This window comes from Delphinapterus leucas, chromosome 4, assembly GCF_059928025.1.
Source record: "Delphinapterus leucas isolate spDelLeu-1000000601 "Yukka" chromosome 4, BTC_Dleu_Yukka2, whole genome shotgun sequence".
NCBI lineage: Eukaryota > Metazoa > Chordata > Mammalia > Artiodactyla > Monodontidae > Delphinapterus > Delphinapterus leucas.
In genome coordinates this window covers 127,404,307-127,421,922 of record NC_143132.1, presented here as the reverse complement: position 1 = coordinate 127,421,922, position 17,616 = coordinate 127,404,307, and the positions used below count along the sequence as shown (strand labels likewise).

General features: G+C 40.9%; 1 protein-coding gene across 3 annotated transcripts in view; it reads right to left on the bottom strand.

Annotated features, from left to right (window-relative positions):
- The window catches only part of TFDP2 (transcription factor Dp-2), a 162,051-nt gene extending 149,736 nt beyond the window's left edge, over positions 1 to 12,315 (bottom strand). For all 3 annotated transcript variants that reach the window (XM_022582646.3, XM_022582647.3, XM_022582648.3), the window contains exon 1: positions 12,203 to 12,315. The gene's annotated coding sequence lies outside the window, so the exon portion shown is untranslated. The remainder of the gene's footprint in view (positions 1 to 12,202) is intronic.
- Positions 12,316 to 17,616: the final 5,301 nt, after the last annotated feature.

The following is a 17,616-nucleotide window of genomic DNA, read 5'->3' as shown; positions in this document are numbered from 1 at the left end:
TAGTGGACGTTAAACATCTTTTCATGTGCTTTTTGGCCATTTGTATATCTTCTTTGGAGAAATGTCTATTCAAGTCTTTTACCAATTTTTTTTTTTTTTTTGGCTGTGTTGGGTCTTCATTGCTGCACACAGGCTTTCTCTAGTTGCAGCGAGCGGCGGGGGCTACTCCTCGTTGTAGTGCATGGGTTTCTCACTGCTGTCGCTTCTCTTGTTGCAGAGCACGGGCTCTAAGCACGCGGCCTTCAGTAGTTGTGGCACTCGGGCCCTGGGGGGTGCGGGCTTCAGTAGTTGTGGCACAGGCTCAGTAGTTGTGGCTCTCGGGCTCTAGAGCGCAGGCTCAGAAGTTGTGGTGCACGGGCTTAGTTGCTCCACGACATCTGGGATCTTCCTGGACCAGGGATCGAACCCATGTCCCCTGCACTGGCAGGCGGATTCTTAAGCACTGCACCACCAGGGAAGTCCTTTTGCCAATTTCTGAATCAAGTTGTTTGGGTTCTGGTAGAAGTTCTTTATATATTCTAGATATTAACACCTTATGAGATATATGATTTGCAAATATTTTCTCCCATACCATAGGCTGCCTTTTACCCTTAATGGTGTCTTTTGATGCAGACATTTTTAATTCTGATGTAGTCCAATTTATCTATTTTTACTTTTGTTACCTGTGCTTTTGGTATCATGTCCAAGAAATCACTGCCAAATCCAAAATCATAAAGATTCTTACCTATGTTTTCTTCTAAGAATTTAATACTTTTAGCTCTTAAATTTAGGTCTTTGATTCATTTTGAGTTAATTGTCATATATGGTATAAAGGCCCAATTTTTTTTTTTTCACATGGATATCCAGTTTCCCCAACATCATTTGTTGAAAAGACCACCCTTTCCCCATTGAATGGTCTTGGCACCCTTGTCAAAAATAACTTGCCCATATATGCAAGGGTTTATTCTGAGCTATTATATTCCACTGATTTTTATGTCTGTCTTTATGCTAGTACCACATTGCTTGATTACTGTAGCTTTGTAATAAGTAGTGAAATTGGGAAGTCTGAGTCCGCCAGCTTTGTTCCCTTTCAGGATTATTTTGGCTATGTAAGGTCCCTTGAAATTCTATATGAATTTTAGAACGGATTTTTGTTTCTGTTAAAAAAACGAAATTGGGATTTTGATAAAGATTGCACTGAATCGGTACATCATTTTGTGTGGTATTGACATTTTAGCAATATTAAGTCTTCCAGTCTAGGAACACAAGTTGTCTATTTATTTGTGTCTTCTTTAATTTCAGCAATGTTTTGTAATATTCCATGTACCAGTGTTTTGCCTCCCTGATTAAGTTTATTCCTAAAGTATTTTATTCTTTTTTCCTTTCATGCTATCCTGAATGGAATTGTTTTCTTAATTTCCCCTTTGGATTGTTCACTACGTTAGTGTGTAAAAATGCAACTGATTCTTTTGTGTTGATTTTTTTATCCTGCAACTCTGCTGAATTTGTTCATTAATTCTAATAGGTTTGGGTATGTAGAATCTTTAGGGTTTTCTACACATAAAGATCATATTGTCTGCCAATGGAGAAAATTTTGCTTCTTCCTTTCCAATTCAGATGTCTTTTACTTCTTTTTCCTGACTAATTGCTCCAGTTAGGACTTCCAGTACTATGTTAAATAGAGTGGTGACTGCAGACATCCTTGTCTTGTTCCTGAACTTGAAGAAAAGCTTTCAGTCTTTCACAACTCAGTGTGATGTTAGCTGTGGGCTTCTCCTATAGGGCCTTTTTACATGTTGAGGTAGTTCCTTCTATTCCTAGTTTGTTGAGTGTTTTTATCATAAAGGGTGTTGAATTTAGTCAAATACTTTTCGGTATCAACTGAAAAGATGAACTTTTTAATAAATGGTGCTGGGCAGTCATTCTGAAAAAGATAAAATTAGATCCATATCTCACACCATACACACAAATAAACTCCAAAAGGATTAGAGGTCGAGATTTAAAAAATGAAAGTGGGCATCCATCAACTTAACCAAGGTAAACAAGGGTAAACAAGGTAAATATCACCAATGATAAAACATATTAACATGACGAAGCCCTTGATGAGCTCTGTGAAAGAAAGACACATCATCTTTTGTGGTATTTTTAGTAAAAAGGCATAACCATACTCCAATCATGAGACAACATTGGACAAAGTCAAATAAAGGATATTCTGGAAAATATATGATCGGTCCTCTTCAAAAGTGTCAAGGTCATGTAACAAAGAAAAACTGAAGGCTGTTAGAGAATAGGGAATACTAAGGAGAAACAACTAAATGCAATGTGGGAGCCTAGATAGGATCCTGGAACAGAAAAATGTCATTACAGAAAAAAATGATGAAATTCAAATTAAGGTCTGTAGTTTAGTTAATAATATTGTCCTGATGTTAGTTTCTTGCTCCTGATAATTATGCAATGGTTATGGAAAGGTTAAATTAACATTAGGAAGTTGTGTCTTTCCTGTAAGTCTAAAATTAGTTTAAAGTAAAAAAGTTTAAAAAAAAGAAATACAGCAATAATTATACCACTAAGAGTGATAACCATCAAAAGAACTAAAAGCAGATATGGTTAAAGGTAGTTTTACTAATTCGTGCTGTTAGAAATCAAGATAGTTCCCCTTGGGGAAGAGGTGTTCGTGACTGGAAAGGGCAGTAGGGTGCTGTTAATCGTCTGTTTCTGGATCTAGGGTGTTAGTTACACTGATGTGTTATTTAGTTAGTGAAAATTTGTCCAATTTTAGGTATCTATCATCTTTCAGTAAAAAAGCAGTTTTTAAAAACATAGTTTTACCTCTGGATAGTGAGATGAAAAATATGAAGAAGATTCTTTTTCAGAAAATTTTAAATTGGTAACTGCCAAATATTAATACAAGAAGTCAGAAAGGCAAGCATGAGCCCCTAAGCCCAGAAGAATCCAGAAAGCACAACTGGTTTATTTTATTTCCCCATCGTCAGCAACTGATCTCCTATATTCCTCTTGAGAAAAAGTGGGATTTGTGCAAGATAACCAAGAGCTAAAACCAAGAGTAGATATAACAGGGGGTATCGGGCTTCCCTGGTGGGGAAGTGGTTGAGAATCTGCCTGCTAATGCAGGGGACACAGGTTCGAGCCCTGGTCTGGGAGGATCCCACATGCCGCACAGCAGCTAGGCCCGTGAGCCACAACTACTGAGCCTGCGCGTCTGGAGCCTGTGCTCCGCAGCAAGAGAGGCCGCGACAGTGAGAGGCCCGCGCACCGCGATGAAGAGTGGCCCCCGCTTGCCACAACTAGAGAAAGCCCTCGCACAGAAACGAAGACCCAACACAGCAAAAATAAATTAATTAATTAACAGGGAGTATCTTCAAGGGAACTATCAGACACAACAAGATTCACACAGTAAGCACTAGATAATGTAAACTATGAGAGAGCTTCTGATATCGGACATAAAAATTTTACCAAACACACACTGGCTACTTAAGATAGATGTAGATTCAATGTGAAAAATTCATCTAAGTTGCTAGTAGTCACAACATGAAAAAGTTTTTCCAAACTTTCTTTAGCCTAGAAATCATTTTATTGACTGCTATTTGTTAGTTGCATATGTTCTTTTTCTTCCAGTTTTGAGACATAGCTGTCAAAAGCACTGCAAAAGTTTCGGTGGACAGCATGATGATCTGTCTACATACATCATGAAGGGATTATCACAATAAGCCTAGTGAATATCCATCATCTCATACAGATACAAAACTAAAGAACCAGAAAACTATTGTTCTCCTTGTGATGACAGCTCTTAGGATTTCCTCTCTTAACAACTTCCGTACATAACATAGAGCAGTGTTCATTATATTTATCATGGTGTACATTACACCCCCAGTTTTGTTTTTTTTTTTTTTGGCCGCACCATGCAGCATGTGGGATCTTAGCTCCCAGGGATCAAACCACCCCCCCTACAGTGGAAGCATGGAGTCTTTTTTTAAAAAAATAAATTTATTTATTTTTGGCTGCATTGGTCTTTGTTGCTGCACGCGGGCTTTCTCTAGTTGTGGCGAGCGGGGGCTACTCTTCGTTGTGGTGCGCAGGCTTCTCACTGCGGTGGCTTCTCTTGTTGCAGAGCATGGGCTCTAGGTGTGCAGACTTCAGTAGTTGTGGCACACGGGCTCAGGAGTTGTGGCTCGCTGGCTCTAGAGAGCAGGCTTCAGTAGCTGTGGCACACGGGCTTAGCTGCTCAGTGGCATGTGGGATCTTCCCAGCCCAGGGATCGAACCCGTGTCCCCTGCATTGGCAGGCGGACTCTTAACCACTGTGCCACCAGGGAAGTCCCAGCATGGAGTCTTAACCACTGGATCGCCAGGCAGGTCCCACAAACTCATTCTTTAATAACAACATACTTGGCTCTTTTCAAAATAAAATGGAATCTGTTACATAAACTTATTATGCTTTTGAGTATTAAAGAAAAAAAAAGAAAGATTTCTCTTTTCCAAATACTTTCCCCTATTCTATCTTTCCCTGCACTTAGAATTCTTCAAGGGCTGAGGCTATGTCATGCTCTTCTGTCAGTTCAGTGGCTTACACAGTGCCTGTAACATAGTAAGCACTCCATATCTGTCAGCTGAGTGACTCACACACAGACCAGCTGGTGAGGAATCACCATTGCTCCATGCCTACTATCTGGCTGATGGTTCATATCATCTCTAAGAATAAGTAAGGTAAAAAAATAAAGAGGGCGGGGGAGGCTTGAATTTCAAAGGCTAGTAAACAGAATAAGGGAGTTGGAAAGTAGTCAAAAATTAAAATCTAATTAGATCATTAAACATTTTTCCAGTGGGGAAGAAAATACTTTAAAGAAATACATGCATTTTAAAAACAGGGACTTCCCTGGTGGCGCAGTGGTTAAGAATCCGCCTGCTGATCCAGGGGACTCGGGTTTGAGCCCTGGTCCGGGAAGATCCCGCATGCAGAGCAACTAAGCCCGTGCGCCACAACTACTGAGCCTGTGTTCTAGAGCCTGCGAGCCACAACTACTGAGCCCACGTGTCACAACAACTGAAGCGCACGTGCCCAGAGCCCGTGCTCCACAAGAGGAGCCACCGCAATGAGAAGCCTGCGCACTGCAACGAAAAGTGACCCCCACTCGTCACAACTAGAGGAAGCCCACGCGCGGCAACAAAGACCCACGCAACCAAAAGCTTATTAATTAATTTAAGGAAAAAACATGAAGGACTTCTCCAGTGGTCCAGTGGTTAAGACTCCACTTTGCCACTGCAGAAGGCACGGGTCTGGGAACTAAGATCCTGCATGCTGCGCAGTCCAGCAAAAAAACAAAACAAAACAAAGAAGATGATTCTGGCTGCAATGCTTAAGGATTGGAGACAGAAAAAGATCAAAGAAGGAAGGTCAAAAGGAAGCTATTATTGTAGAGAAAAGGAATGGAGGCCCAGACTATGGTAACAACAGTAGGAATGGCGAGAAACGGACATGGATTACCTTTTTGCTTCAGGTATCTCTATCAAGAAAAATTCTCTTCAGACTGTATGGGGTTAAACGAGCATTGGTATCTTGCACAAAATGGGCATTTAATAAATTTAATCAATGAATTAATGGAAACCAAAGCTCAATATAGATGAGAAGATTCTAAAGAGAGTTCCTAACTGCTCTAAGGAAACCTTCAACAAGGTATATCACTCCCGATGAAATGTGCATGCAGCTGCTAGGGAAAGGGGATCCTGCCAACTATTGATCACTGAAGTTAAATGTAACTCCAGACAAGATTTTAGAGTCATTACTGAGAGAAGTCTATGAACACAGAAAAAACAATAACCAACCTATGCTCCTGGAAATCAGTATAGTTTCATTAAGGATGAGTAATGACAGATTAATGCTCTTTTTTTTTTGACAGTTATTAAACAGATAGGATTTTTTTTAATGAAGTATATATAAAGTTACCTGGGTTTTAGGAAGGCAATTGTTAAAGTTCCTTATATTTTCCTTGTGAAAACCTAGAACTATTTGAGGTAGATAATGATAAATTAGCTGGATTTCTAATTAGCTGAACAACTTGAATCAAAGAATTAACAGGTTTTTAAAATTCAACATTATGAGGTCTCTAGCAGGGTGAGAGCTCTGCTCCTAGGCCCACCTAGTCAACATTTTAATAATATTTGCATGAAGGCTATGTCAGCATTATCAAAATTATAGTTTATCAAATCTATGGATAAACAAATAAGCTTTTTTATTGAATGACCAAATCAAGACTTTTTCTTTTTTTTAGAGTCAACATACTGGAACCAATCTGACAAGATAAAATTTAATCGGGATAAATATCAAGTCCTACCAAAACATATTCTATTAAAGAACTGGGAGAGCATGGACAAAACAACTCAAGAATGTTAGGTGACTACAAAATCAATAATGGGTAATGCACATAGCACTTAAATGCCAGGGACTATTCTAAATGCTTTACATATATGCATTCATTTATTCCTTAGAAGAACCCTATCAGATAGGTACTATGATAAACCCCATTTTACAGAAGAGAAAACTGAGGCCCCAAAATGTTTACATAATTTACTCAAGGTCACCCAGCTGATAAACTGTAGAACCAGGATTTAAACCCAGGCAGGCTAGCCCCAGAGTTCGCCTTCCTGACAGGACATTATTGTAAATTAACAGTGCCACGTGATTGCCAAAGAAGCAAGTCTACCCTTAATCTTAAATCAGAGAGGTAACTTACGGTCTTCTCTACTGGTTAATATCTAATTATGGGTACTACACTTTTAAGAAGAATATGGATGAACTGACAAACCCACAAATGAGCCATAAGTAATTTGAGGAGGTGCAAATCAAAACAACAAAATCATTAGAGGAGGTTAAAGACTGAGAATATTTTGTCTAGAAAAGAAACGAATCATGAGAGTATAGGAAGTATCTTCAAATATTTGAAAACCCACTACAGAGGGGACAGAACTAAAACCAGTGAAGATATAACTTCTAGTTCTGTAAAAGAAATAATTTTATAAAAATTAGAGTTGTCCAAATATCTTTGCCTCAGAAACTATGAATCTTCTCTCCAGAAAAATATACAAATGCACATAAAATTTCCAAGGGTTCACAAATCTACTTTTAATGTATTCATGCCCCATCCTTAGAATTATTTATCCCAGATTAAAACAGAAAGGATTCAAGTATGAAGAGGTAAATATATTTTATAATCTTTAAAACTGATTACAGCTTAAAACTTTATGGTCTAAAAAGCACTGAACTTCATGCTTTCTAGTTTCCTCTAAGACACATTAAGATACATGTTACAATAAGAGCTTAAAATATCATGACAGGTTCAGAAAAAAAGTGAAATCAAGTTTGCCAAGCAACAATGTAAACCGACTATAAGTAAGTTCCGACTGTAAGTAATAATGGCTTACTATTTCATCTTTAAAAGAAACATACCTAAGTTTAAAGATTAAAAAATGAGGTGCTAATATACTACTCAATATCTAATATTTAATGCCCAAATTAGAAAGTTTCCCCCTCTGCCTTTAAGACTTCATCTTAAACTCTCCCTTCTCATCTTTTAGTCCCGATTGGTTGTTAAGGTTGACAAACTAAGAAACAATGTACTAGAAGTCAGAATACTAGGTTCTACTTCACTATTTTTGCCATGAATTTAATTTTGGCTTAGTCTGTTTCCTCACCACATTCTACAAACTTTCATATACCTAAATAGCCTTTAAAAATGGTGAAGTTCATATTAACAAATTGAAGGAGAAAAACCATATGATCATCTCAATCGATGCAGAGAAAGCTTTCGAAAAAATTCAACACCCATTTATGATAAAAACCCTGCAGAAAGTAGGCAAAGAGGGAATTTTCCTCAACATAATAAAGGCCATATATGACAAACCCACAGCCAACATTGTCCTCAATGGTGAAAAACTGAAACCATTTCCACTAAGATCAGGAACAAGACAAGGCTGTCCACTCTCACCACTATTATTCAACATACTTTTGGAAGTTTTAGCCACAGCAATCAGAGAAGAAAAAGAAATAAAAGGAATCCAAATTGGAAAAGAAGAAGTAAAGCTGTCACTGTTTGCAGATGACATGATACTATACATAGAGAATCCTAAAGATGCCACCAGAAAACTACTAGAGCTAATCAATGAATTTGGTAAAGTAGCAGGATACAAAATTAATGCACAGAAATCTCTGGCATTCCTATACACTAATGATGAAAAATCTGAAAGTGAAATCAAGAAAACACTCCCATTTACCACTGCAACAAAAAGAATAAAATACCTAGGAATAAACCTACCTAAGGAGGCAAAAGACCTGTATGCAGAAAATTATAAGACACTGAGGAAAGAAATTAAAGGTGATACAAATAGATGGAGAGATATACCATGTTCTCGGATTGGAAGAATCAACATTGTGAAAATGACTATACTACCCAAAGCAATCTACAGATTTAACGCAATCCCTATCAAACTACCACTGGCATTTTTCACAGAACTAGAACAAAAAATTTCACAATTTATATGGAAACACAAAAGACCCCGAATAGCCAAAGCAATCTTGAGAACGAAAAATGGAGTTGGAGGAATCAGGCTCCCTGACTTCAGACTGTACTACAAAGCTACAGTAATCAAGACAGTATGGTACTGGCACAAAAACATTGGGATCTCGCCAACGTGGCTCCCCAGCCTCCTCCAGGGCAGGCTACATAGATCAATGGAACAGGATAGAAAGCCCAGAGATAAACCCACGCACATATGGTCACCTTACCTTTGATAAAGGGGACAAGAATATACAGTGGAGAAAAGACAGCCTCTTCAATAAGTGGTGCTGGGAAAACTGGACAGGTACATATAAAAGTATGAAATTAGAACACTCCCTAATACCATACACAAAAATAAACTCAAAATGGATTAAAGACCTAAATGTAAGGCCAGAAACTATCAAACTCTTAGAGGAAAACATAGGCAGGACACTCTATGACATAAATCACAGCAAGATCCTTTTTGACCCACCTCCTAGAGAAATGGAAATAAAAACAAAAATGAACAAATGGGACCTAATGAAACTTAAAAGCTTATGCACAGCAAAGGAAACCATAAACAAGACCAAAAGATAACCCTCAGAATGGGAGAAAATATTTGCAAGTGAAGCAACTGACAAAGGATTAATCTCCAAAATTTACAAGCAGCTCATGCAGGTCAATAACAAAAAAACAAACAACCCAATCCAAAAATGGGCAGAAGACCTAAATAGACACTTGTCCAAAGAAGATATACAGACTGCCAACAAACACATGAAAGAATGCTCAACATCATTAATCATTAGAGAAATGCAAATCAAAACTACAATGAGAAATCATCTCACACCAGTCAGAAAGGCCAACATCAAAAAATCTACAAACAATAAATGCTGGAGAGGGTGTGGAGAAAAGGTAACACTCTTGCACTGTTGATGGGAATGTAAATTGATACAGCTACTATGGAGAACAGTGTGGAGGTTCCTTATAAAACTAAAAATAGAACTACCATACAACCCAGCAATCCCACTACTGGGCATATACCCAGAGAAAACCATAATTCAAAAAGAGTCATGTACCAAAATGTTCATTGCAGCTCTATTTACAATAGCCAGGTCATGGAAGCAACCTAAGTGTCCATCGACAGATGAATGGATAAAGAAGATGTGGCACATATATACAATGGAATATTACTCAGCCATAAAAAGAAACAAAATTGAGTTATTTGTAGTGAGGTGGATGGACCTAGAGTCTGTCATACAGAGTGAAGTAAGTCAGAAAGAGAAAAAGAAATACCGTATGCTAACACACATATATGGAATCTAAGAAAAAAAAAAAAGGTCATGAAGAACCTAGGGGCAAGACAGGAATAAAGACACAGACCTACTAGAGAATGGACTTGAGGATATGGGGAGAGGGAAGGGTAAGCTGTGACAAAGTGAGAGAGTGGTATGGACATATATACACTACCAAACGTAAAATAGATGGCTAGTGGGAAGCAGCCACATAGCACAGGGAGATCAGCTCCGTGCTTTGTGACCACCTAGAGGGGTGGCATAGGGAGGGTGGGAGGGAGGGAGATGCAAGAGGGAAGAGATATGGGAACATATGTATATGTATAACTGATTCACTTTGTTATAAAGCAGAAACTAACACACCATTGTAAAGCAATTATACTCCAATAAAGATGTTAAAAATAACTAAAAATGGTGAAGTGCAATGTAAATATACGACTCATGCATTATGCATAAAACATAAAATATCAATAGCAAGAAAACAAAGCCAGTCTTTCTACAATGCTAAAAAAAATAAAAGCAAATGTATATTCACATTTCAATTCCTAATTACAAAAAGCAATCTTTGAATCCTTCAGGTTGTTTTAATGTATAATTTCCATCCACAAATGCTTTCCATATTAAGGATAAACACATCTGTGCACCCAATTTCAAGCTGTATTGAGGGGACATAGCTCACAGTTAAGAATTTTGGGTGCAAGGGAAAAACCTGAAGGTGCCAGTTGGAGGACACATTTCCAAGAGTTGGGGGGAAAAGTACATGATCACAAAATGGTAACGTGAAGTATTAAACACTTGAAACTTCTGTTTTCCCTCTTAATTAAACAACTAGACATAAAGAGAACTCCAAAATAAGAGTTTAGTAAGTCCTGGGCCTTTATTAAATATAAGCACCACATTGCTGAAACTGCAACTGTACTGCCAGAACAGGGCTACAGACACCATGTCTGCCATGAGACTAGACTCTAGTTCCAGGCACAAGATGTTCTAATAAATAACAAATGCATCAAGAGCCAGCACAGAAGTGTGACAGAATCCGGGGTCTAGGCATTTGATTTTTCTCCGGGTGCTACTTGAGAATGGACACTGCCATTAAAGATTTATTACAGTAACAGGATAGTGATAAAGCTTTAGCTAAATTATAGGCCAACCAATGAAATGGAAAAGCAACATGCAATATCAGATCAACTAAATTATTTTCTGTATAATTTTGTACAGAGGTAGGGTCATGATTACACCGTACAGAGGACAGATGAATAACCTCAACCATACCTGTTAGGTGAAGATGATTTCAAGCCATTAAGAGAAAAGAAAAGTGGCCCAGAAAAAAAATTAGGCTATAGAAATCAAATGAAAAAACACAACACTAAGATTTGGGGGAGAAAGGGGAAGGAAGGGAATGAGCTACTGACTTACTAAAAAGAGAGCAAAGAAGTGGGACAGGGAGTCTGAGCCCTCAGGGCCAGAATGAGGAAAAGTATTCAAAGCCTCAAAGGGAGCTTCAGCAGTGAATACGGAAAGGGATGAGCCTGTTAACTGTTTCAACGGAAAAAGAGAAACAATACGGGGAACTTTTCTAAACCATCATTCACGGGGGTCAATTAAATGCCTAACTCAAGCAAGGCAGGGCAATTAATAGGAGGTGAGCTTTGTTCCAAATGGTGACGCCGATTAGTCCATTTCCTCCTGGCAACACCCTCAATAGGTGGATACTATTTTACAGATGAAGAAACTGAGACCACACAACGCCAGGTAACAGAGACTGGTACCAGAGACGGAGCACTCATCCCCTTAGTTGCACTGTCTCCCTGCAAGAGCCTATAAAAATCTTTACCCTTTTCTGTGGAGAGAGACCTTGGCTCTCCGGAATTTCTCAAAGGAGTCTGGGCCCCAAAAGTGACCCTCTACTTGAGAGAAAAGTTCCCTTATAGAGGCTACGAGGCTCTTCCAAGCGCACGAGGCTTTGGAACTCTGAAATACACCTGGCAGAGATGGAAAACCAGACATAGAAGCCATGCTTCTCCCCTGAAGATACCGAGAAAGTAGAAAGCAGCCCTTCCTCTCTTCCACGAGGCGTGACTCAGGGACGGTGCCTCCCCCGATTCGCTCTGTGTGTCTGTGTGTGGCTGGGGGGGGGGACGGGGGGGGGACCGGGGGGGACGGGGGGGGACCGGGGGGGAGGGGCGGTCTCCGGTTTCCGACTCTCTTCCCCAGACATTCAAGGGTTACTCGGCCAGGCCTGGAAGAAGGCGTGGGAATAAACAGATGGGACTCGGGGTGACAAGGGGACCCGGAGGCGCAGGGAGGGGAACTGCCCAGGAACACGCCGGGCCGGGTCCAGAGGCCCTCGGCACGGAGCCCGCGCCCGCACCCTGAACCTTACCGCCGCTTGGCTGCAGAAAACGAGGCGACCGCGCAGGGCTGTTCTTCAAGCCTGGGGCACGTCTTCGGGCGCCGCCGCTCCAGTGGCGCCCGCGGCTGGCGGCGGCCGGCTCCCGGCCGACTCGCACGCCGGGCAGGCTGGCGATCCGCGGCCTGCCCAGTCGAGGCCCTGGAGTTTGAGGCCCCGGGACGCCGACCGCGCGCGCGCCCCTGAGCCTGCCCGAAGAGGAAGGGTCAGGGCGCGCCCGCGTACCGAGCAGCGGCAGCGGCTGCAGCCGAGACCGCTGGCAGCTTCGTCCGCCCTCGCCCGGCCAAGCCACTGCCCCGCTTCCCCCGCGCGAGCTTTGGCGGCGGAGCAGCACGGTGAGCGCCGATTGGCCCTCGGGATGAATGTCGTACGGCACCTCTTCCCACGGATTGGCCAGGCCTGCGGTGCGTGCGAGGAGTAAACAAACCCCGCCCCGAGGCTTCCCAAAGAGAGGAGGGGGCCGCGAGGTGTAGCAGCGGGGCGTCAGGCACTGTGCCGGGTCCCTGGGCTGTCCACTGGAGGTTCTCAGTGGGTCCCCCGCAGGGATCTCGCCAACGCGGCTCCCCAGCCGCCTCCGGGGCAGGCTACAGGCCTGAGGCCTAAAATTTATAGACACACCCTTCCCCGCCCCTTCCCCCGGCTTGGGTGGGAATCTTGACTTTTCCATCCACCCCCATCCCCCCGGGCCCAAGCAGGAAAACCCCTATCTCTCTTAGAAAAGGAGGAACTAGGTCATCCCTAGTTCCCAAGCACAACTCCGTCCCCAGTCACTTGATGGGTCACCTCCGGGGCAGCAGCATGGAGGGGCATGGGGACGAGTGATTGAGGCCACGTGTGGGGACGAGTGTGCGGTAAATTATTCAGACAGGGGTTAGAGACCGCTGGGCATGTGGCTTCTTCAGTACACAGGCAAGTAAGATCCAAACCGGGCCAGGTCACCATGTCACGTGGAAGCTGAAGAGAAAATCGCAGCTCCCACCCCCCAAATACCTGTCCATTTAGTTCAGTATTAATACATTTTGTGCCTATCTGAAAACCATGTGTGAGCTTACATTTTAGTGGGGTGGGAAGGACAATATGCAAAAGAAATAAGCAAAATATAAGCTATGTTACATGCTGGGACATGCTTTGGGGAAAATATGTAGCAGAGAAGGTGTTTGAGGGATGGCTTGACTTAAATAGAGTGCTCAGTGAAGGCAGCAGGAAAGGCACCATTTAAATAAATGCCTAAAGGAACTGGGGGAGGTGAGAAAGCACCTTTGGACCTTTCTCTGGGGTGGAGTGGAGAGATAATTTCTGCATAATTGTACGTAGATAAAGTCCTAGGTGGTCAAGAATGCTGAATGCAGTCTCCTTGGACTCATTCTAAAATGCAAAAGCCCCAGTGGAGTCATTACCTTGCATTCTGCAATAACAAATCAATAAGATTTATTTAGTTTCCACAGAAATTTTGTGGTTTCAACTTAAATACTTTTCAAACATCGTAAGCACAAAGATACAAAAATGAGGAAAACAGACGAAACCTCCATCCTCAAGGAGCTCAGTCTATCAGGAGAGATGGATTGTTAATCACCTCAGGTCAAAGTGTAAACTGTCCAAGTAGAAGTAGATGCAGAGCTGTGCTTGGGCTAATGGGGGAGGGAGAAGCAGTGGATGTTATTAAGGAACTGTACCTCGGAATCTCTTTGTCTATGAAGACAACTCAGTGCTAAATTTTGGAGTAAGGCTATGGCAATCAGGGATTCTCTAACCTCTTTGTAAATTTTTAAGGTGAGAGTCGGAAGATAATATTAAGTTAAACCACATGAAATTGTTAATATTTGGCAATTTTCATATGACTCGAAGAGTTAATATGAGGATTTTGCTATGTAATACATATAGTAAGTGTTCAGTAAATAATGGTGATATTATGATCATTTGATAATAGTGCTTTTGAAAAGAATGATTTAAAAGTCAATGTTTCATAACACCTTCCAACGCCTTGAAGTAAAATGGGCAGTGCAAGTTTCAAATTTTCCATATACTGGTTTGATCTAGCTGTGAATTTCCATGACCTAATCAGGGTATGCTGTAAAAGACACAAAATGCTAGTTTCACGGCAGGCCAAGAAATTCAGAATAAGGAACAGCTTGGTTTTCAAGCCAAAAACTGAAAATTCCCCAGAACAGAATAAATTGTCAAGTTGCTTCAGGGAGGAAAATTCATGTAAATCAATTTTTCATTCCCACTCACAGTTCCAATTTAGCAATTTGCACAACAGCCAGCTTTCTCTCTTCCTTCTCATTTCCCCATTAAAAGATCTGATTTCCTTTGAAAAGGAAAATAAAGCTTCCACTATCTCCAAAGCAAGAGAGTAGATGTTTGAAACACGACAGAACACTTACTGATTTGGCAAACACTTACTAAGCGCTTATTGTATGCCACCAACAGTGCTAGGCATTGGAAATACACACATAAATGTCCAAAGAGCTTTGTTCATGGGTGTTCCTTGTGCTTAGAACAATCCCCCAGTTTATCCACACCTCATCTACACATGCCTTCTCATCTAAGCTGAAACAACACTCTCTCCAGAAAAGCTTCCTCTGACTCCCCGTCTCCAGCTCTTGGCCCATAAAATTGTTTGTCTTTCTAACGTTCATCAAACTTCTGATTACTCATTTAGTACCTGTATCCTGTTAGACTGTAAGCTCCCTGCGATTCAGATCTACGCCATTCTATTCACTACATTATCCTCGGTGCTTGAGGGAAGCTCAGTAAGTTTTTATTGAATGGATGAGTGTGCCACAGCCTAGCACGTTGGAAAGAGGAGACGAGCATAAATAAAGTCTCTACTTGTATATGCGGGGCAACAAACAGACGGCCATGAAAGAGACAGATCTGCTAAAATTAAACCTGAGGAATTTCCCTGTGCTGCCCCTCTCCTGAAGCTGGATGCTGCTTTCTAGAGGCATAGCTATAGTGCTCCTGGACCGATGTCTCTCAAACTTTAATGTACCCAGGAATCACTTAGAGATCTTATTAAAATTCAGACTCTAGATCAGCAGGTCTGAGGTACCCCACCTCAGAGTGGGGTAGAGTCTGCATTTCCAATGAACTCCCAACTGGTGATGCTGCTGCTTCACCAAACACCACAGTTTGAGTGACAAGGACCTTAGTGACACCTTTTTACCATTCCCAAAAATCCATAGTTGTCTACACTTTTGTAGTTGCAGATGACTTTTTTTAAAAATAAATTTATTATTTATTTATTTTATTTATTTATTTTTGGCTTCATTGGGTCTTCGTTGCTGCAGGCGGGCTTTCTCTAGTTGTGAGGAGCAGGGGCTCCTCTTCTCTGTGGTGCGTGGGCTTCTCATTACAGTGGCTTCTCTTGTTGTGGAGCACGGGCTCTAGGCATGCAGGCTTCAGTAGTTGTGGCACGCGGGCTTAGCTGCTCCGCGGAATGTGGGGTCTCCCCGGACCAGGGCTCGAACCTGTGTCACCTGCATTGGCAGGCGAATTCTTAACCTCACACCCAATCCATCCAGTGACAGACAAAAGAAATAACACTTAAGTGAAAAATGTGTTACAGAGAGGCCTTGTCTTCCAGAGACAGTTGTATTATGTGCAGTTTAGTCACATTAAACTGCAGAGTGGAATCAAAGCCTTGGAATTTCCTCAGTGAGGGACACAGCTTTCTCCTCAGTTCATTTCTGGAATGACTTTGTTCAGGCAGTGGAAAGATTACACAGCCACCATTAATAGAAGTAAACTTTTCTTAATATCAAACCTAAAATTATTTTAAGATAAATATCTTATTTATCCTAAAAATATAAATTATATGTGAGGTATAAGAAATAATGATAATATGATCTAGCAGTCCCACTCTTGGGCATATATCCAGACAAAACTACAATTCAAGAAGACACATGCACCCCTATGTTCATAGCAGCACTCATTTACAATAGCCAAGACATGGAAACAACCTAAATGTCCATTGACAGAAGAATGGATAAAGATGTGGTACATATATACAATGGAATATCATTCAGCCATAAAAAAGAACGAAATAATGCCATTTGGAGCAACATGGATGGACCTAGAGATTATCGTACTAAGTGAAGGAAGTCAGAGAGAAAGACAAATATCATATGACATCAATTATATGTGGAATCTAAAATATGACACAAAGGAACTTATCTACGAAACAGAAACAGATTCACAGACATAGAGAACAGACTTGCTTTTGCCAAGGGGAAGGGGGATGGGGGAGGGATGGAGTAGGAGATTGGGATTAGCAAACGCAAACTATTACATCTGCTAACTAATACAGAGGAGCATGTTTACACACTGGCTCCTGTCCCCATTGTTTAAACATTACCCATATGGTGTCAACTTTCTAGCATTCCAGGCTTGACCATGGGTGAAAAATGACAGAATGAGTTCAAATGAGTATTCCAAGCTGGGAGGCAGAGAAATCCCAGCTCATAAAACCAGAGATATGGTAAAGTAAGATGCTGTCAGGTTACACCTGGGGCAGCTGGTTGCTACAACTGGAATCAAAAAGTGGGCTAAGAGGATGTGAAGTGGGGCAAGAGATGACCAATACTGATATAAATAATTGGATAATAAATGGAGGACAGGCAACAACTCTTCCTTACAGTAGAATTCCATGAATAAATGTAAAGACATAATGGAAATAGAAGATCACCATTATTAGGCAAATATTACAGAAATGATTGTTGCAGACAGGAAGCATCCGGGGATACTAAAAACTAGTGAGTGAAAGTGTGATGGGAAACAGGATATTTACATGGTCTAAAAGTATCTCCTGTGTGGGATGAATTGGAAGATTGGGACTGATATATATACACCACTATATATAAAATAGATAACTAATGAGAACCTACTGTATAGCACAGGGAACTCTATTCAGTACTCTGCAATGACCTATATGGGAATAGAATCTAAAAAAGAGTGGATATATTTATATGTATAAATGATTCACTTTGCTGTACAGCAGAAACTAACACAACATTGTAAAGCAACTATACTGCAACAAAAATTAAAAAAAAAAAAGTATTTCCTCACAAGATACTTAACTACAAAGGGGAAAATAGTACTTTTACGGTGGAAAAACCTGGCAGGCACCCCTTTAATCAAAGGATCAAGGTTAACAACAATAATAAGACATATTGATGTCTTCCTGATAGAATGCACTAAGGCCACGGACATCACTTCTGCAGGATTCTAACAACAATTCAGAACTTTAACCTAATCACAAGAAAATATCAGGCCAACCCAAATTGAGGGACATTCTATAAAATAACTGCCAATCTTCTTAAAAAATGTTAAGGTCATAAAAGAAAGACAGACTAGGGAACTATCACAGATTGGAGGAGAGTAAG